The sequence below is a fragment of the Mauremys mutica genome, chromosome 19 (assembly GCF_020497125.1).
Source record: "Mauremys mutica isolate MM-2020 ecotype Southern chromosome 19, ASM2049712v1, whole genome shotgun sequence".
NCBI classification, from domain to species: domain Eukaryota; kingdom Metazoa; phylum Chordata; order Testudines; family Geoemydidae; genus Mauremys; species Mauremys mutica.
Window position 1 is genome coordinate 25,965,085 of NC_059090.1, and position 18,797 is coordinate 25,983,881.

At 53.5% G+C, this 18,797-nt stretch overlaps 1 long non-coding RNA gene across 1 annotated transcript; it reads left to right on the forward strand.

The window, feature by feature from the left end:
* The first annotated feature begins 524 nt into the window (after window positions 1-524).
* LOC123353259 lies at window positions 525-18,041 on the forward strand. The gene is made up of 3 exons (XR_006574443.1): window positions 525-899; window positions 2,637-2,789; window positions 16,868-18,041. It is a non-coding gene; the product is annotated as an uncharacterized LOC123353259 (long non-coding RNA).
* Window positions 18,042-18,797: the final 756 nt, after the last annotated feature.

An 18,797-nucleotide genomic window follows, 5' to 3' on the forward strand; every position in this document is an offset into this window, starting at 1 on the left:
CCCCCCCCAAGTCAGCACTCCTGCCCCAGTCCCTACAGTGCCTCCTGCTGGCAGACACTGGGATTAGGATAGCTGGGTGCCACACTTTCCTCCAGTGTCTCCTGCAAGGAACGAGGTTGCAACTGGACCAGGCAGGAGTAGGGCTGGGACAGCAGGGGGCTGTGGGTTGGGATGGAGGAGCCCAGGCTGGGATGGGATGGGGGGGGCTGTGAGGTGGAGGAGCCCGGGCGGGATGGGATGGGGGGGCGGTGGGGTGGAGGAGCCCGGGCCGGGCTGGGAAGGGGGGGGCTGTGGGGTGGAGGAGCCCGGGCTGGGATGGGATGGGGGGGGCTGTGGGGTGGAGGAGCCCGGGCCGGGCTGGGAAGGGGGGGGCTGTGGGGTGGAGGAGCCCGGGCGGGGATGGGATGGGATGGGGGGGGCTGTGGGGTGGAGGAGCCCGGGCCGGGATGGGATGGGGGGGCTGTGGGGTGGAGGAGCCCGGGATGGGATGGGATGGGGGGGGGCAGGACAGACGCTTCTGTTTCCCTGACCCGCTTCCTGGCGGGAACCTGGGCACGTGCCCCCCGCCCGCGAGGCTGCGCCTTCCCAGGGGACCGGCTCCCGCCTGCAGCTTCCCGCTGCCCGGGAGGCACCTGCTAATTAACCCCTGAGTGACCCGCCGGCCGGGCCCGGGGCCCCTCGCTCGGCTCCCGCCGCTGCCCCTCCCCCCGCGATATAAATAGCACCTGCTTCCCGTTTCCTAAATTTTCCCGCTGACGTAGCGCTGACGTCATTGTGTAGGTTGATGCTTTTCTATGAATGAGCCGAGATCCCCGTTACTACGAGCCAGACCCTATAAAAGCTCCGCGGGCTGCGGCGGGCGGCAGCGGCTCGGGCGGCGAGTGACGCGGCTCTGCCAGGTAAGGGCGGCGGGCGGGCGGGAGACGCGCTGCCTGGCGGGTCCGGAGCACCGGACCGGACCCTGCGGCCGGCGGCTCCGGGACCGGACAGCTCAGCCCGCCGCGGGCTCACGTGGCCCGGCTGCAGCCCATTGGCTCCCCCGGCACGTGCCGCGTGGGCGGGCGGGGCCGGGCTCCGCGGCAGCCCCCGCCTCGGACCGCGGGCCAGGGACAGGCGGGGGCGGCCCCGGTCCCGGCCCGCTGGTGACCTCCGGTGCGGAAGCCGCAGCCCGGCCGGGGGGGGTCCTGCGGGTCCGGCCCGAGCCCCGCCGCTACCTGTGAGCTGCGTCCAGCTCCTGCGCTGAGCCGGGCGCGGCTGCGGGGCTCCCGCATCGCCCCCCGCGCGGGGAGCCGGGGCACGTCGCGGCCGCTTCGCTTCCCCGGCTCCAGGCAGCGCGGAGCCCCAGGGCTGGCGGCGGGTTTCCACCGGTCCTGTGACGCAGCCGCTTCCCTGGAGGCCGGGAGCTGCCGCGGGTTCGGGGGGCGCCCTGGAGCTGGAAAGCCGGGGGGGGTCGCTTGGTGCGGGCTCCCCAGCCTCACCCGGGGGTGACCCCCGGAGCCGTAGGGCTGAAGGGCCTGCAGAGGCCGCCGGCAGGACCCGGGGTCTAGCCCGCGACAGGTGTTTAGACAATGACAGAGATTCTGCAGCCTCCCTCTTCCCAGCTTCACTACCCCCGGGAGCTCTTCCTAACGCCCGAGAAACCCGCCCGGTTACCTGCGGGAAGACGCGTACAGCCGGTCAGTCTCCTCCAGACCAAACCCAGTTCTTCCAAGCGTCCCTCCTAGCTCCTGTTTTCTAGACCTTTAACCATTGTTGCTCTTCTCTGTGCTTTCCCCAATTTGTCCACCTCCCTCCTGCAGTGCGGTGCCCAGGGATGGACCCCGGCCACACCAGAGCTGAGTAGAGTGTTAGAATTACTGTGTTTGGTTCCAGCCCTTGTGTTAATACAGCACAACCCACAATGGGTGCGGTTTTTAAGTGTTACACCCTTGACTCCTGTTTAGCTTGCTCCGCTATAACCCCACATCCTTCTCTGCAGTCCTTTCCCAGCTTGTAAACGTGTAGCTGATCATGCTTTCCTTCCCAAGTGCAGTACTCTGCATGGAATCACCTGATCTAAGAACACAGGAACTGCCAGGCTGTGTCATGGCCAAGATCCGTCTAGCCCCAACTCCTGCCTCTGCCTGTGGAAGCACCAGAGGCCAAAGGGGAAGAACCTAGCAGCAGAGATGTGGTGTAAACCACCCCTCACATAGGTCTGGCCCTGGTCTCTTGGCACCCACCCATGGCACCAAGTCTCTGAGTCTGGGTCAGCTGACGGGCTCAGGATTGGGCTGCGGGGTTATGAAATTGCAACGTAGATGTTTGGGTTCATGCTGGAGCCCCAGCTCTGGGGTCCTCCCCCATTTTGGGGTCTCGGAGGCTGGAGCCCAGGCGCCGAGTGCCAACACGGCAATTTCATAGCCCTGCAACTCAAAGCTAAGGCAGCGGACCCAGGCCAGCCATGGCTCTCTGCAGTGTGGAGTGGATGAAGCCCTGAAGTAGGAGATTTTATATCCTTCCCTTTCGGTTAGCATTTAATGTTATAACACTGGGTATGCTTACCTGTCCTTGGCCTCAACAGGATCTGTGGCATTGAGTTCCACCATCTCATTATGCCTTGTGTGTTGTTCAGCCTGCATTCGTCCTCCTCTTAGGTCTTGTCTGCACTTAAAACACTGCAGCTGCACCGCTTCAGTGGAGACACTGCGCTGACAGGAGGGGTTCTCCCATCGGAGCAGGTAATCGCCTGCTGCCTCTCAGGGAGGTGAAGTCACGGGGCGAATTCTCCAGTCTATGCCAGGAGATAGGTCAGTTTAACACATTGCTCAAGGGTGTGGATTTTTCATACCCTCAGTGACAGTTATGCCAGTCAAATTGCCTAGTATAAACCAGGCCTCAGTCGCTCCCTGATGCTTTTATTTCCCTAACTGTCCCTCTAGGGCAATGGTTCCCAAACTGGGGTTCGTGAGGCCCTGGGGGTTTGCAAAATGTTACAGGGGGTTCTCAGGAAAAAATTCCCTAATGGCAGACAGAGCTGTCCCTAGGGACTGTGGGCAGCATGGGGCCAGCAGCCTGGAGCCCCTGGACTTCCACGAGCTAAGCAGATCAAAGCAAACATCTCTATCACACTGAGGAGATTTAAACTTCAAGAGTCCTTATAAGAAATGGAAAGGGAGGTGGATATTTTTTGCTGTTTTTTAAATTAATTAGGCAGCTAGTGTTGTGTTTTAAATTATTATGAAGAACAAGTTGAAGCTTTGTTGTAACGTGCGTTGTTTGCCTGGACTGCTCAAGACCTGAATACCTGTGTAGGAGGAACTCTTTGAGTTGGCTTCTTAAATACCTTCCTGCTGTTTCACATCTGATACTCCTTGATGAAACATAGAAACCTTGTCTTATAACAGGCTTATTCAAAGCAATACAAGCTACAAAAGTGAGATCTTGGAAGAGTTGCTGTTTTCATACTGTAATAAAAATACTGTAATGATGATTAATAGTGTGTAATAAGCATGTCATAAAAACAAATTTTATATTTCCAAGCTCACTGCTTTTATAATTTATACTCAGGTAAAGGAGAAAATCCCTGGAAATATTCATTTTTTAGGAGGAGGTTCGCAGGACTTGACCCTTTAGTGAAAGGGGTTCACAGGTAGTTAAAGTTTGGGAACCACTGCTCTAGGGATTGCATCTTTCAAACATTCATAGGTGGATCATGTGTCATGTCTTTCCCCCACCCCCCAGTGCTTCTTGGCTATTGCATAGTTGAGCTCTGGTTTATTATCAGTACCCAGAATTGTGCTGGAATTTGCTGGCAGAAACACAGGCCCAGCTGTGACAGAATGCACCCCTGTATTCACACCCTAGTGTAACAGTCTTTGTTCACAATAGGCCTTGTGATGTATTTGAAAACTTATTACTCACTGGCCAATAATATCCTATGTAAAGTTATGAACATAAGCTACTGTTATGACTGAGGTGTGGTTACCCGACAAGTCTGGGAAGAAGGTAAACCTGTTTTCTCAAAGGCAAAGGACAAGCTGATGCCTCCAACCAGGTGTCATTGAAGTTGATCGGCCATCACTGGTCAAGTGGCCGTTCCTTGGCAACTGAGGAGGGCTGGAACTGATCAATCTGCACTTTAGACTCCATTTCTTCCCAGCAGGAAGGAACTTTTTCTAGAGGTGACTGGCCTATGCAAGTGAGGGGCAAAGCACCCCAGGGTCTGTCTTTCTCTTTCATCTAAGGCAACAAAGGAACCGGCCTTTAGACTTTGAGAGGGATCCTGACATGGAAATGTGGTCAGCTCTGTCGCTGGGAACATGTGGTGAGGGTTTTACCTTGAACCAAGTCTAGTTTTAAGCTTTAGCTACTAGAAAGCATTTTACCTTTTTCTCCTGCAACCGTTTCTGACTCTAATGCCTTGTCCTTGTGCGCCCTTAAAATCTTCGTGTTTAAATTTAGTTTGTTTTTTAATAAAAACTAGTCCAGTGCTGTGTTTAAACTGAACTGTTTGGGTAACTCCAGTTCCAGTCATAGGCTGATACATATTGACCCTTGACAGGGGCAACAGACCTGTAATACATGAACTGTCCAGGAGAGGGCTGGACAGTGTGGAACGCATGTTTGGGGTGGGGGGTGCGGTGGAAATTGGCACTGGGAGTGTGCTGGGGTCACCCTGCAAGTAATAACTGAGGCTGGTGGAAGCCAGTGTGTGGCTGGTGTTTGCAGACAGGCTGCTGGGTCCAGGCTGTGGCTAGACACCGACACTCAGGGTGTGACCTGCACGCTGGTGGCTGTTTGAGAGGCCCATGGTGGGAACTACAGCAGTGAAGTGCTGTGAGGCACCCAAAGGTGCAGGGCAGGTGGTGGTGCAGCCCCTCACTGGCCTGGACTGCACCCTGGAAAGAGACCCCAGCATTCCAAGGAGCCTAGGCTGTGCCATTGACTGACATGAAGAGTAGGGTGGGGCAGGAGAAACTATTTAATTCTTCTCCAGTTTCTTCTGAAGGTGCTCTCTGGCTCCCCAGTCATTTGGCTGCTTATCTTGAACCCCTTCTAGGTCACCAAAGTGTGTCTGGTAGACTGGTACTGAGGTGCCTAGAATGGACTGCAGTATTCCTGTTTGGCATGTTGGTGCCATAGAGACCAGCTTTCCAGGAATGCAGAGCTCCTCAGGGTTGGGAAAGGTACATAGTGTCACAGCTGAATAGAAGGTGGAGCAGGTTAACTACTTATGCTGAACTCATTTAAAGGGGCTATTCACGGTGAAGTGGGCCTGTTGATGCATCAGCAGTCATAGGACCAAAAAAGGGGTTAGTGGGTCACAGATTGTTGTAATAAGTCATAGTGTCTTAAGACCCTGATTTTTGGAGTGTCTATCAAAGTTATTAATTTAAGCTCCCAGGCTCATCTTTTGAGGGCGTTGTGCTGGTTCCCTTTGAGGATGAGGACTGGGAGGTCAGATATCGAGTGATCACTTTGTAGGTGCTAGGGTATTTTTTCTTTTAGCATTTTTCTGTGTGAGTTCACTCTGCTGCTCTTGAGCGATTGTCTGGTTTCACCCACATAGTTTCATTGGGGCATTTAGTGCACAGGCTGAGGTCCACCACATTTGTGATAGGCATGTGTAGGACCCAGGGATCTTGAAAGGTGTATTGTGGGGGGAGGGAGGTGTTTGCAGGTTTTGCATCTGTTCTTCTGGCAGGGTCTGGTGCTGCTTTGAGTTGGTGGGTCCTGCACTGGGAGCTTCTGATGAGCTTGGGGTGTTTCTGAAGGTCTGAAGAGAGGGTTTAGGAATGTGTTTTGTTTTTTAAATGTGAAAGTGCCTTGGAAGCAGGGAAGGGGATGTCAAAGAGCCAGGTGGGGACTGTGATTTGATACAAACTGACGGGTCATGTACTTCAGACCACCCAAGTTGTGATGTTCCTGACCTGTCACCACAGGGTCCTGTTCCTCCCTCTGCCCTCTTGTAGCCTGACCTGTGACTGAGCCCCTCCTGTGTCTGGAGCACACGGCACAATGGGGGGGGGTGCGGGGTGAAGGCCCAATGATAACCTGGAACTTGGCTCCTGGGGGAGGACCAGTGGAACCAGCTGTCCCAAGTGATTTATCTTAACCATCAATTTCTTTCCTCTTAGGAATCCCCAACGGGCCCTGAGCCCTCCCCTTCCACAGCCCCCGTTTCACCAGAGATCTGGGCTGCGCACTCAGGGCAGGGGATGGGGAGGGAGGGTGAAAGTTCCCCTTCTCGGGGTCAAGCTCTGTTTGCCCGACCCTGTCACCGGCCATGCAGAATCCCTTAGCACTGCCAGTGCCAGCGAGCCAGGCTTGTCCCTCGTGCCCCAAAGCTGCGGTTAGGAAATGTACCTTTGTCATGAACTGGAGGCCATTTGATCTAGCGTCAACAAGAGATAATGAACCCCCAGTTCAGAATAAAGCCTCAATGTACAGGGAGCCCTAGCTGAAGGCATAGTCCAAGGTAAATAGGCAGCAGGCTTAAAACAAACAGAAGTATTTCTTCACACAACACACAGTCAACCTGTGGAACTCCTTGCCTGGGGACGTTGTGAAGGCCAAGACCATAACAGGGCTCGAAAAAGAACTAGATCAGTTCATGGAGGATAGGTCCATCAATGGCTATTAGCCAGGATGGGCAGGGATGGTGTCCCTAGCCTCTGTTACCAGAAGCTGGGAATGGGCGACAGGGGATGGATCAATTGATGATTCCCTGTTCTGTTCATTCCCTCTGGGGCACCTGGGATTGGCCACTGTCCAAAGACCGGATACTGGGCTAGATGGGCCTTTGGTCTGGCCCAGTGTGGCCATTCTGATGTAAAGGGCCAGGCACTACAAGGGGAGAAGGACCAGCCCACCAGTGCCTACGGAGAATGGGCAGAAACTGTGTGTGGGTGGGGAAGTGCCCCAAAAAACGTCCAGGAGGGGCCTGGGCTGGCACAGGCTATTATGAGCAAATAGAGTCCAAGCAGCTACTTTCCAAGGCAGAAAATGGGCAAAAAGCCTGGAGGTGGGAACCAGCTGCTCACTCCTGACCTTGCTGGCCACTGAAGCCCATTCGTGCTCAGACATTGGTGAGAACCTGAACAGAATGGAATGGAAATGGCTGCAGGTCCCAGGGATGCCTGTGCAGAGACGTCTGGCTTCCCCATGCCAGCTGTCAGGCACAGCTTGGGGGCATGGGTGTCCTGGGGCAATGCTGAGCATGGGGGGCTGGGCTGCTTCCAGCTGGGAACAGAGGACAGTCTCTCAGCAGCCTCCAGCACTGTGCTAACTTGTTTTCACAGTCCCTGGGTGCTCGGAGTGACCTCAAACAGGCATAACTAGCCAGTGACATCAGGCACTGGCCTGCTGGCTGCCACCCCCAGGTGCCCTCACCTGCCCAGCATGTGCTGTGAGATACACTCCCCTCCCCCAGGCTGGATCTATGGGAAGCTCTTCTCCACTCCGCAGGCAGTGACTGTCTCGGGGGAGCAGCCAGGCCTTTCTGTCCTGTCTTTCAGCCACCTTGTCTTTCAGTAGTTTGATTTCGTTCCTCCAGAGCATTCTGCCCCCAAAGTCCCATCCACTCCCCAGGCCTGTCTCTCTCCACAGAGGTTTCAGGTGTCTTGAAGCAGACATCAGTACAGCCCTTGAGAGGCAGAAACAGGAAGAGCCCCTCCCCCATCTCAGCAGTGCTGGTCCCCAGTTTCAACCAGTTTCCCTGCTACTGAAGTTAGGCTCGCTAGGCTGTAATTCCTGGCATCACCTCTGGAGCCTTCTAAAAATGTTGAGTCAATATGGCTTTTGTAAAGGGAAATCATGGCTCACCAATCTATTAGAATTCTCTGAGGGGGTCAATGAGCATGTGGAGAAGGGGATCCAGTGTATTTGGACTTGTCAAAATCCTTTGACAAGGCCCCTCACCAAAGTTTCTTAAGCAAAGTGAGCAGTCATGGGACAAGAGGGAAGGTCCTCTCATGGATCAGTAACTGGTTAAAAGACAGGAAACCAAGGGTAGGACTAGACAAGTTTCCCAATGGAGATGTAAATGGTGGAGTCTCCCACGGATTTGTACTGGGACCAGCGCTGTTCAACATATTCATAAATGATTTGGGGGGTAAACAGTGAGGTGGCAAAATTGGCAGATGATACAAAATTATTCAAGATTGTTAAGTCCAAAGCAGAGTGTGAAGAGCTACAAAGGGATCTCACAAAACTGGGTGTCAAAATGGCAGATGAAATTCAGTGTTGATAAGTGCAGAGTAATGCATATTGGAAAAATTAATCGTAGCGATACAAACCAAATGATGGGGTCTAATTTAGCTGTTAAGAAAGAGATCTTGGCATCATGAATAATTATCTGAAAACATCCACTCAGCTTTGACTGCAGCTGCACAGTAACAGAATGTTAGGAACCATTAGGAAAGGGGTAGATAATAAGACAAAAAATATTAATGCCACAATGTAAATACATGACATACTCACACCTTGATACTGTGTCCAGTCCTGGTCCAATTCTAATTTTTTTAAATGAGAAAAAGCACAGATGGGCAACAAAAGTGATTAGGGATATGGAACATCTTCCATATGAGGAGAAATTACAAAGACTAGGACTGTACATCTTAGTCGTCATTTTCAAAGGGGTGGGTGGGATATGACAGAAATCTACAAAATCCTGACTGGTGTGGAAAAAGTGAATGAAGAAGTGTTATTTACCCCTTTAGGTAATACAAGAACCCAATTAAATTAATAGGCAGCAGGTTTAAAACAAGTACTTCCTTGTGTTTCTTCACACCACACAGTCAACCTGTGGAACTTGTTGCTAGGGGATGTTGTGACAGCCAAAAGCAAAACTGGTTCAAAAAAGAACTAGATAAGTTTATGGAGGATAGATCCATTAATGGCCATCCCCAAGATGGTCAGGGACACAACCCCATACTCTGTGTCCCTAAATCTCTGACTGCCAGAAGCCAGGATTAGATGGCAGGGGATGGATCACTCATAATTGCCTTGTTCTGTTCATTCCCTCTGAAGCACCTGGCACTGGCCACTCTTGGAAGACGGGACACTGGACTACATGGGCCATTGGTCTGACCCAGTGTGGCCGCTCTTAATTGGCCAGCACCCTAAGCATTTGTAGGAGCTGGCGCCTACGGCTCAGCCCTGGAACTCCCAGACCTGCCATTGGCTTCACAACAGAAATATCCTTTGACAGGCTCCCTGATTCCTTCTCTGTAGGAGAGACAAAGCTCCCATGTGTCATCCCTACCCATCCAGGAGGACTAGTTGGCATAAATCACCCTTAGCTCCATGCCACTGCCATCCCCATGCCTGTGAAGAGCCACTTGTGGAGACACTGGTGAGAAGATCCCAAGTCAGCGCGTCGGCACCTTGGCTCTAGACTGATTACTGCTAAATAGTGTTAAAGAAACAGTAACAGTCTACAGTCATGGCTACTGAAGCATGACAGCTACAGCGCCTGCACCCAGAGCCGCCGAGCAGCCAGAACCAGCCCAGCCATACAGGAGTGCCAGGGCTGGGAGACACGGGTTAAAGCAGTAGAGGCAACCAAGGGCTGCAGGCAGGGGTCTGCTGCTCATCCATCTCTCCATCAACCATGTAGAGACACACCAGGCCAGGGTGGGAGCTCTGGCAAGAAATACTTGGAGTGAGGGGCAGGGGCTCTCAGCTACTCCGTCGTATCCCCACTGGCAGGAGGTGCTATAAATAGCTGCTAGGGAACTTGCCCATGTTTGCATTGGGAATTTCTTCCCTGCCTCTTTGCCTGCAGCATCAGTGATGCCCTCAGAGCGCCTGTCCTTGTTTGTTTTCCATCTGATGGGGAAAGAGCAGGGGGATCGTGTAGGGCTCCTGGAACTTAAATCAGTTCTGGTGGAAGCTGGAGGTCCGAGTCCAGGGGCCTACTAGGCTGACAAGCCCTGCCCTATGGCCTGGTCTCAACCCAGCACTAGCCAGACTAGTGACAGATTCTGTGGCGTCCTGGCTGCTGCTGGGCAGTGGCGGGCCATGGAGTGGATTGGGAGGCCTGCTTGCTCTCTCTGTGGCTGCAGCCTTCGTGGGGGTGGCTGGTTCTGTGCTGTGTGAACTGCAGGCAGTTACCAAACTGAAACCTGGGGTTTGGCTCCAGAGGGACTAGGAGGCCAAGACCATCAGCTGTGCAAGTTCCCCTTGCTGAGGGTGGGGGGTGTGGAGGAGTTCGGGGAGCTTTGGCTTGACTTACACTCTGGTCCTACATCTATTGGCCTTCTAATAATCCACCCTGCCTGAGAAGGCCATTCCAACGGGCACGTCTGGCCCGGCCTTCGTGCCTGTCTGGGGAGGGGCTGGGCTGGGCAGGCCTGTCCCCATGGCGAGGCAGCTGGCTGAACCGAGCCTCAATCAAAGAGCAGCTGCGCCAGTGACAGTTCGCCATAGATGGGCTTCCTGGCAGCTGTCCATGGTGCTGGGCTGTAGCCGGGGTGGGAAGCGCAGTGTGTTTGGAAGGTCGCTTCTGCAAGGTCTGCCCGGCCCCGCAGCTGGCCACATCCCGCTCGCTGAACTGACTTCAGAGCAGCGACTCCTCGGTCCATTTACCTCTCATCACTCCCTCCCCAGCTCTCCAGGCCCAGCCTCTGCAGAGCCTTCCTGCAGTTCCGGGAGAGGCTGGCTCTTGGTTGGCAGAGCCAGGGTACCTAAGCCATTGGGAGCCTCTGTTTCCCCTTCAGTAGCTGGCCCTCCGGCTGTGGAAACGGGGGCGTGAGGAACCATGGAACGTGTGGGCACTGAGGAGTCGAGGCTGCTCTGGGCTTCTGCTACTGTTGGCTTAACTGGCATGTGCCTAGATTTCTCTGGTACATAAGAACATAAGAGAGGCCGTACCGGGTCAGACCAAAGGTCCATCTAGCCCAGTATCTGTCTACGGACAGTGGCCAATGCCAGGTGCCCCAGAGGGAGTGAATCTAACAGGCAATGATCAAGTGATCTCTCTCCTGCCATCCATCTCCATCCTCTGATGAACAGAGGCTAGGGACACCATTCTTACCCATCCTAGCTAATAGCCATTTATGGACTTAGCCACCATGAATTTATCCAGTCCCATTTTAAACATTGTTATAGTCCTAGCCTTCACAACCTCCTCAGGTAAGGAGTTCCACAAGTTGACTGTGCGCTGCATGAAGAAGAACTTCCTTTTATTTGTTTTAAACCTGCTGCCTATTAATTTCATTTGGTGACCCCTAGTTCTTGTATTATGGGAATAAGTAAATAACTTTTCCTTATCCACTTTCTCAACATCACTCATGATTTTATATACCTCTATCATGTCCCCCCTTAGGCCACATTTACACTTACCTGCTGGGTCGACGCGGCGAGTTCGACTGCTCGGAGTTCGAACTATCGCGTCTGATCTAGACGCGATAGTTCGAACCCCGGAAGCGCTAGTTCGAACTCCGGTACTCCACCGCGGCAGGAGGTGTTGCCGGAGTCGACCTTGGAGCCGCGGAGTTCGCTTCCGCGGCGTCTGGACGGGTAAGTAAGTCGAACTAGGGTAGTTCGAATTCAGCTACGTTATTCACGTAGCTGAATTCGCGTACCCTAGTTCGACCCCCGACCTTAGTGTAGACCAGGGCTTAGTCTTCTCTTTTCCAAGCTGAAGAGTCCTAGCCTCTTTAATGTTTCCTCGTATGGGACCCTCTCTAAACCCCTAATCATTTTAGTTGCCCATTTCTGAACCTTTTCTAGTGCTAGAATATCTTTTTTTGAGGTGAGGAGACCACATCTGTACACAGTATTCGAGATGTGGGCGTACCATGGATTTATATAAGGGTAATAATATATTCTCAGTCTTATTCTCTATCCCCTTTTTAATGATTCCTAACATCCTATTTGCTTTTTTGACCGCCTCTGCACACTGCGTGGACATCTTCAGAGAACTATCCACGATGACGCCAAGATCTTTTTCCTGACTCATTGTAGCTAAGTTAGCCCCCATCATGTTGTATGTATAGTTGGGGTTATTTTTTCCAATGTGCATTACTTTACATTTATCCACATTAAATTTCATTTGCCATTTTGTTGCCCAATCACTTAGTTTTGTGAGATCTTTTTGAAGTTCTTCACAATCTGCTTTGGTCTTAACTATCTTGAGAAGTTTAGTATCATCTGCAAACTTGGCCACCTCACTGTTTACCCCTTTCTCCAGATCATTTATGAATAAATTGAATAGGATTGGTCTGAGGACTGACCCTTGGGGAACACCACTAGTTACACCTCTCCATTCTGAGAATTTACCATTAATTCCTACCCTTTGTTCCCTGTCCTTTAACCAGTTCTCAATCCATGAAAGGACCTTCCCTTTTATCCCATGACAGCTTAATTTACGTAAGAGCCTTTGGTGAGGGACCTTGTCAAAGGCTTTCTGGAAATCCAAGTACACTATGTCCACCGGATCTCCCTTGTCCACGTTTGTTGACCCCTTCAAAGAATTCTAATAGATTAGTAAGACACGATTTCCCTTTACAGAAACCATGTTGACTATTGCTCAAGAGTTTGTTTATCTATGTGTCTGACAATTTTATTCTTTACTATTGTTTCAACTAATTTGCCCGGTACCGACTTTAGACTTACCGGTCTGTAATTGCCGGGATCACCCCTAGAGCCCTTTTTAAATATTGGTGTTATATTAGCTAACTTCCAGTCATTGGGTACCGAAGCCGATTTAAAGGACAGGTTACAAACCTTAGTTAATAGTTCCGCAACTTCACATTTGAGTTCTTTCAGAACTCTTGGGTGAATGCCATCTGGTCCCGGTGACTTGTTAATGTTGAGTTTATCAATTAATTCCAAAACCTCCTCTAGTGACACTTCAATCTGTGACAGTTCCTCAGATTTGTCACCTACAAAAGCCAGCTCAGGTTTGGGAATCTCCCTAACATCCTCAGCCGTGAAGACTGAAGCAAAGAATCCATTTAGTTTCTCCGCAATGACTTTATCGTCTTTAAGCGCTCCTTTTGTATTTTGATCATCAAGGGGCCCCACTGGTTGTTTAGCAGGCTTCCTGCTTCTGATGTACTTAAAAAACATTTTATTACCTTTGGAGTTTTTGGCTAGCTGTTCTTCAAACTCCTCTTTGGCTTTTCTTATTACACTCTTGCATTTAAGTTGGCAGTGTTTGTGCTCCTTTCTATTTGCCTCACTAGGATTTGACTTCCACTTTTTAAAGTGGTGACTTGTCCGAATTCAATGGAGCCAGGATTTCACTCCCTTTCTTATCTGGAAATACTTGTACCACGGTAACGGCAGGTCTCTGCCATGGTGGTGCGGTGTCTTTCCCTTCTGGGGCTACTCGAGGTGAATCGCTGCCACCTGCCTGCAGTGTGAGAGCTTTGTCTGGGCCCACCAGGGGAATCCTCCCGAATCTGCTGCCCAGGCTCACGCTGAGCTGAACCAGCCCCACTTGCACATGTACCTTGGCTGCATCTTCTACAGCTCTGGGGCTTTATCCCACACCACAGCCCTTACTTCACTGCAGGCATCGAAGGGCATCTCTTGGGCAGAGAGCCCTACTGGCGTCTCCTAACCCTCTGCCCTTTACCCCTCGTCCAGTCTGACACAACCCCAGCTATAAACCTGCTCCCGAGGCTTAGCTTGGCTCTCAGAGGTTTCTGATTCCAGGTGAGATACCTCAGGGGTGACTTGAAAACTTGTCAGCCCTGTTTCCTGGAATGGACCCTAGAGCTCCGCCTACCCCCAGGCCATAGAGTTAAACACAGGTCAGGCTTTGCCAGATGTTCCCTTCCTGCGTGATAGGAAGCTGGTGCATTCTGCATCTCCTCTCAAAGCTGGTCAGGAATTCCACCAGGCAGTCCCAATGCCTGAAGCTGGGGTGTACTGGTCACTGCGGGGGCTCACTAGGGATGCTTATGCAGGGGAGAAGGGCTTTTATTTAGTAATGCAGCACTCTGAGCACCTGCTCCCTCTCTCTGCACTTTGGGTCTCCCAACTCCAAGTCTTCAGCGAGTGGCTTCCTCCACCGCCTGTCCCTCTGCACCTGCTGCTTCCTCCTCCAGCCACCTCTGGTGTTCAAGTTCCTTTTCCAGTGTCACAAACTCCAGTCAGGCCATCTCTCTAATCCTATGGCCACTTGAATGAGAACTGGGCTGGGCTGTCTCCCCTTAGCTTGAGTGTCCCCCTGAAATCTGTGCTCTCCCCATCCTCCTGCCTACCCAAGGGAGTTGGCCACCCTCCCTAATTTCCTTGACACTTTCCCCTGCAGTGCCCAGACTCCAGCTTGGCTGGTTTGGAATGTTTCTTGCTTGCTCATTTCCCATGGCTTTTTGTTCAGTTCCTCTCACTCAAATTACAGAGGGGGGAACCCAGTGGGACCTTTTTTCTTTGTTTCCAGCCTTATTATTCTAGACCCTGAGGGTGTGTATTTTAATTTAGCTTGTAAGTGTCTTGAGCGTGAACTTTGCTTAGCTAATAAACCGGGTGCAGATCCTGCTGATTACCCACTGTGATGCTTCTGGGGTTACCCGAGGTGTCCAGCATGAATCGCTACCACCTGCTTACAATGTGAGAGCCTTGTCTGTGCCCACCATGGGAAGCCTCCCAAACCTGCTGGCAACAGAAGTGCTCTGCTCTGTGCTCAGCAAGCCCCCCTACTTCCTCCCCCGCAGGCTAGAAATTAGCACACACCTCTGGTTAAACACAAGTGCCCAGCCCCAGGTCTTCTGGACACCTGCAATGCAACCAACTGCTGCCTGTGCTAGCAGTGCGCCCAGGGCACCAGCCTGGCCTCTGTTCACCAAACTCTTGAGCACAAGTCGCTTTGTCCTGTCAATAGTAAAACCAAACAGACATTCGTTTAACTGAGCTTGATCTGAGCCCAAGTAGGTGCAGGTGAAAGGGCTGGAAAGCCAAGATGAGAGAAGTAAGGGCGCTAGACTGCACTTTATTTAGGACCAAGTTCTGGTCCAGTCTAACAAGGTATTTCTCCCCCTGTGGTTAGTCCTCTCCACAAGTCTCCAGTCCAGAGAGCTGGGACCTGCTTCCGTAAAACACTGGCATTGGGCAGAGGGCTTCACTAATGGAGAACAGCTCGGGCCCTTTCCTCTCCTCTTACACAGCCCAAGACTTGTCCCTTCACAATCCAGGCATTTCACTAACTTCAGCTCAGCCTGAGGGTCCCCTAGTCCGTCTTTCTTCAGGCTGCCCCTGTTCTAGACTGTAAACGCAGGGCTGGGCTGAGATGGGGGGTGGGTCTCACTCTTGTGCGTTAGTTGAGACCTGCCCCCCCATAGGTGATAAGCATCACTTCCAACAGTTCTGGAACACACTGTGCTGGGGTGCACCACCCCCCTCTGGGCCAATGGGAGCAGCCCCACCTGACGCACAAGCCCCCCATGACACACAATAGTCCACATTTCACATCTCTTAAAAAGTGTACAAACCTCTCGCAGCAGCCGCCATGATCAGCTGGTTCTTCACTTCTGAGGACCACACATGAAACCCCGCCCCCTTGGTGAAATGTTGAAGATGATCAGACACATGCAACATGCCTGCCTGGGTCCCGTGTAACAGGGTAACTCGTGTTAAACACGCTCTATCAGCCATGAGTCTTTAGGCAGAATTTGAATGAGGAGAGGCTGGTGGGATGGGGACGGGGCAGAACAAGGGTGGGGAGGCTTCTTGGTGCATGCAGATGCTGGCTGCCCAAGCAGGGGCCATGTTCCAGATGCTGGGATACTGACATTTGATGATGGGTACTATGGGCAGGGTCCCTGTCACCCAGGGACTGTGTCTGGCTGCCCAGCTTCATTTGTGTTTGGTTTTGAGTGTACAAAGCTCTTCCTGTAGCTGAAGCTAATGGAGTGAAGCATGTTAATGGCAGTACCACTGAGGCATGTCAGTGGGATCGCTGCCCCTGCAGAGAGCTCAGCACAGCAAGTACTTGTACATCAGCAAAACCTCACAAGGTCAAAATCCAGACACGTCCCATCTTGGCAGAAACTCCCCCAGCTGCATCTCTGCCGCGGGAGAAACCTCCGTGAAGCCCAGGCTAAGCAGGTAGGTTTGGGGGGGAGGGGGAGGAATCTGCCCCCCCGCCTGCCCTGGATTCCCAGGAACTTGTATTGCTGTGCACATTTCTCAGCCTTTAGCAGCTCCTTCTTCTCTGTGCCCCCTTGGTGGGGTTCCCACAATGGCCACCAGCTTGCTGTGGCTGTATGCAAACCCAGCTCCGTGCCCAGGGCAGGCAGAGCAAGGCTGCTGGACAGGGCCCAGGGTCTGTCCTGTGGTGGTGGGTGTAGTGTGCTCATCACCAGGGTTCCTGAGGGCCCGGGGTGCTGAGCATGTTTTGTTAAAGGGGGGTAGCAAGAGGGAGTCTACAAAGCCCAGCTGCATTTTTTCCCCTTCGCCACTCCAGCCTGAGCCCTGCAGCAGGCAGTGACCAGGCATTAGCCAGAGGAGATGTGGAATGGGGTGGGAAAGAGGGAGCCCATCAGTTCACTTACAAGGGAAAGTCCTGGCCTAGGAACTCCCCAGCCCCAGCCTGGAGGAGATGCTGGCTCTGCACGCACTGCGCCCTGGCTGACTGCTGTGAGCTACCTGACTCAGCAGCAGCTTTCTTCTGGGTGCAGCTGACTTGGGGTTGTTCCTCACGTCGCCCAGCCTGGCTCCTTACTGCCAAGGGCTGGATGCATTTCCCTGCAGGCTCTGGGATACGAGGGAGGGGTCAGCACTATGGAAGATGATCTTACACATGGGTGTTGCTGCCCCTGAGCAGGCTGGTTTGGGGAGCAGGTGTGGGGTGGGTGGGGTTCCCCCTTCCTGTTATGTATACAACATGCCTTGGGTTGATGCTGATCTCTCTTCTTCCCCTTGTCCTCAGGTGTGGAAAGGAGCAGCCCAGCCCTGTTGTCCTGCACTTGTGACACACTCTGAACTGGGACTTTCTCTTCTGGGCCCTCGGGTCTCTTCCTGTGCCCAGCTCTGGTGCGGACGTGCATGGCTCATACCGTTCTGCAGCCCCACAAGGGGAGGGGAGCAGAATAAAACCATCTGCAACCCCATAGGGCATGGACCTGGAAAGCACATGCAGAGGCGGAACCTGAATCCAGCAGTAGGATGGTCACGCTCCTGCCCAGTCACACAAGAATTTAGCAGCAGGGAGTGAGAAGGGCAGATGAGGTTGGTGAGCCTGGAACAAGGGCAGGCCTTGTGAAGCAGGGTCTCCCTCCACTCCTGCTCTTCCAGGCCCGGGTTCCCCCACCGTGCACGGTTTTGCTGGTGCCCCTGTGTGAGAACACTGGCACCTTGTGTACTCGCAGCCCAGCACCTGTTGTGGATCGAAAAATACAGATGCAAGGTGAGCAGAGGTCAGTGGCACTGTACAACCTAGATACGTTGCACTGTCTCTGGTGCATCCGAGTGGCCTTTGTGGCCCGGGGGCTTGCAAGGGCAGGTGCTAGGTGGAGATATCTGACCCCTGCCAGTGCAAGGAGCAGACATGGGCAGGTGCAGAACTAGAGGCAGCTGCGGTGGCCTTTGCTCTTCCTCAAGCCAGTGCCACATCTCCACTTCCCAGGCCCTGAGCCTCCCTGCTGGGGGCTGTCAGAACTGAGTCTCCACCTCAGTGCAACCACTGTGGGAGGCTGTCCTGCTCACCAGCCTCTGCCAGGGAGGGGAGCTTTACTGCCAGCTCTTCCATGGCAGGGGAGAGGTGAGAGATGCTATTTCCACTCATCTCCCCTATCTCTGAGCAGCAAGTCACAGGGAACATGTGCTCCCAGCACTGGGATTTAACGGGCAGGGGGAGTAGAGGTGTCACCCTGGGGAGCAGCTGAGCTGGCTGGAGTGTGAAGGGTTAAAATGAAGATGAGCTGGGTGCTCCCTGCCCTCCTGTGAAGTGGGGGGGGGAGGGGGAGAGTTGATCCTGCTGGGCTGTGATGCAGGTGCTGGAGTCCTTGTCTCCTCCTGCACTGACTGAGCCTGGCTAATCCCTGTCACCATGGTACCAACTTCTGCCCACGCCCCCATGTCTCCAGGGCAACCGTGGCTTTAGATTGTTACTGTGGTTGTGGGTTGGTAACAGTCTACAGCCATGGTCGCTTGGGCTAGACACACACGCATCACAGGGCTGGAGCCCTGGCCTGCTCTGCAGGTGCTGGGGGGATCCTGCCTGCAGGGGACAGAGCCAGCCCTGTCTGAGAGGGGGCTGCCCGGGGCTGCCACCCACCTGCTGCCACCAGTACGGGAGAGGCAGGGCCACACCTGCCCTGCAAGCAGGGGCTGCCTGGCTAGGGTGGGCAGCAGCTGCAGCCCGTGGCCAGGCAGAGACTGAACGGTGCTGCCCTGAGCCCTCCACAGGGGGCAGTGGGGGGGTATTGGAGGGAGAGGGGGAAGGGCAGTGGGGTGCTGGCTTGGGACACTCAGCTGTGAGGGGAGCTCGGTAAGGAGGGGCCCTGGGGCTGGCTGGGCAGCGGGATGGCAGTGGGGCTCCTGCTCAGGAGATGGCAGGTGCTGCAGCCAGTGAACTTGCTCCCCTGCCTGTGGGGGCTCTGATCTTCCAGACACCATGTGGACAAATGCCTTGGGCAGGTGGGGCTGGGAGGGCCCAGTGCTGGGCAACAGGATCAGCTGGAGAAACTAGGAAGCCAGAGTGCTCTGTGCCCAGCCAGGTGGGAGGCAGGCAGGGAGAGGGTGCAGCTGAGCACAGGTGAGCATACAAAGCAACAGCCTGTCCTATCACTTCCCGAGACCAGCTTCACCCCTTCTCCTCCCCTCTCCCCCCCGCCTCCAGTCACACAACGGTGGAGCAC